This window comes from Tamandua tetradactyla, chromosome 15 (genome assembly GCF_023851605.1).
Source record: "Tamandua tetradactyla isolate mTamTet1 chromosome 15, mTamTet1.pri, whole genome shotgun sequence".
NCBI classification, from domain to species: Eukaryota; Metazoa; Chordata; class Mammalia; order Pilosa; family Myrmecophagidae; genus Tamandua; species Tamandua tetradactyla.
Window position 1 is genome coordinate 72,594,920 of NC_135341.1, and position 2,575 is coordinate 72,597,494.

The 2,575-nt window shown below is 38.2% G+C and overlaps 1 non-coding gene across 1 annotated transcript; it reads right to left on the bottom strand.

Moving 5' to 3' along the window:
• Positions 1-1,337: 1,337 nt before the first annotated feature.
• On the bottom strand, positions 1,338-1,440 carry LOC143658099 (U6 spliceosomal RNA). Its single transcript, XR_013163124.1, has one exon. It is a non-coding gene; the product is annotated as a U6 spliceosomal RNA (small nuclear RNA).
• Between the last annotated feature and the right edge of the window lie 1,135 nt (positions 1,441-2,575).

A 2,575-nucleotide genomic window follows, 5' to 3' on the forward strand; every position in this document is an offset into this window, starting at 1 on the left:
ATTTTAGTGAGACGTGGGATTCATCATATGTTTTACTGAGAAAATAGCACATCAGCCTATCCAGTCGAGTGGGATTTAGCTAAAAGAACATATTCTATAAACATTCCCTTTTTTTTTCCAGATCATTTCCAATGTAACCTGTTGGAATCAAGTTCTTTAGTTACAGTCACAATCTTCTCTTGCCTTCCTGGCACTACACCCACCTCTTTAGCCACCAACTGAATGATTATAAGTCAGGGAGGGCTCCTGTTAGTTTATTACGAACTCATTTTATAGCTTCAAGTTTGGGGGTTACCTTGCTATAGCTACCATGTGCTGCCTCAGGGGCTATTGTAAGGATGAAATGAAATCATATATGCAAAAACACCTCAATCACATGAGGACTTAGTCACTTATTTTGTGTGTATTCATCATACCATCCTACTAGATCGTAGGTTCCTTGAAGATAGGAATAAAATCACCATTATATATCCCCTACAAAGATGGCATAGAACTTGAACACATAAAAAGGTTAAAATATTACTTGGGAATTGATCCCTGCATAGAAATATACAAATATTCCATGCTGTTGTTCTTATCTGCCAGGTACAAGCTCACAATGGATAGAGGATCCAGTGAACTCTGACAGTCCTATAAGTCAGGGATATGGTCAGCGATCAAGAAAGTATTTGCATTTCCAAGAAATTCCCAGCTGCTCTTGATGCTACAGATCCAGGGTCCATGCTGTCCTATGTCCTGGAAAGCTAGGTCAGTTTCTAGGCATTCTAATGAACACCTCTAATGTACCAGGCTTTGTACCAGGGATACCAAGATGGGTGAGACTCAACCATACCTCAAGGAGCTTATAGTCAGGGTTGGGCAACAAATAGACATATATATGGATCCATATTTTCACTGAACACTGATAAGGAAACACAAGCACTAACGTCCCCTCAGTTTCCCTCCCCATATCCCAGGCCTCCCAGACTACTACCCTCCAGTGCTTCTCAACACTAACTCTTCTCTCTGATTGGATGTCCAGGGTGGAGAGTTGTTCCCAGAAGGTCATAGTTGAAAAAGAGTCATGGTTCTTTGAGGGGTGGGTAGAAAAGCCCAGAGCTAGTTTTGTTCATCTATATGTTTATTAGAAAAGTTGTAGGTTTACAGAAAAATCATGCAGAAAATAGAGTTCCCATATTCCTACTCCCATTATTACATTTTGCATTAGAGTGGTACCTTTGTTACAATTAATGAGAGAATATTATTATAATTGTACTATTAACTATGGTCCATAGTGTACATTGGAGTTCACTTTTTGTATTGTACAGTCTTATGATATTTTTTCTAGTAATCTAAAAAATAATATGGAACACTTCATGAATTTGCATGTCATCCTTACACAGGAGCCATGCTAATCCTCTCTGTATCATTCCAATTTTAGTATATGTGCTGCTGAAGCAAGCATGGGGGACAGTATTTTTTTTTTTAAAAAAGCTTCTCAAATATCTAGTCAAACACCAAGTAAATTCAACTCCCTTTTAGAAAAGTTTCAAGTAGGAGAATCTTCAGAGATTCTCCCTTGGAGAGTTAGGGCAGGATGTCAATACATATTCACCAATTTCATGATATCAGGTTTCACCAAGGCAGACTGATTCATGGTGAGACTGATGTGAATATACACATGCAGATGGATACACATTCCCCAAACCCGATGCATAATATTTTCTATTATTTGTTAAGCAACTACCACTAGCCTAAGGTTTCTGACCTTTCTACACATTTTCACCAATTTTTGTAAAAATCCTCATTACCTCAGATAACAAGCTCTATAGGGTTTTTTAATAAGAAATTTTATTGAAATATATTCACATACCATTGAATCATTCAAAGTATATAATAAATGGCTCATAGTATCATCATATAGTTGTGCATTCATCACCACCATTCAATTTTAGAACAGTCTCATTACTGCAAAAAAATTAATATTAATATTAAAATACCTGCAGGGTTTTAAATTTATTTTTTTTATGGTGGTTACTGAATACCAGATAGGGTTCTAAAATCTACTTTGTGGATTAACTCACTTAGTCCTCACAACTACCGTCTGAAGTAAGTACTATTAGTATCCTCATTTTACAGATGAGGAAAATGAGGCTCAGAATAGTTAAATAACTTGTCCAAGGTCTCCCAGCCAGTAACTGATGGTGTCTAGACTTGAACTTGAGCAATCTGGATCCAGAGTCTTTTCTCAGGAAGACTTTTCAAAGTCTTCACCTGCTTAGAACTTCCTTTGACATCAGATGCCCAAGGTCTATAGACTGTGGTACTTCAGGGGGGCATGGTGCAATGTCCAGCTCACCACTGCTTCTTCCTTTAACTTCTGGCCCTCAATCACCCAGGTGTGGTCACAATCAGCTTCACACTGGAGCAATGTAAATCCCTAAGAGCCAGCTTATACTTCAAGAAAGTTGATTAAGCCTATTGGGGGGTCTTCCTGTTGGCCAGTCTTCCATTCTTCTCATAGCAAGGAAATCTCATTGAAGAAATAACTCTGGGTCAGAAAAACCAGAGCCAAGAGAATGAGGCATGCAGGTTG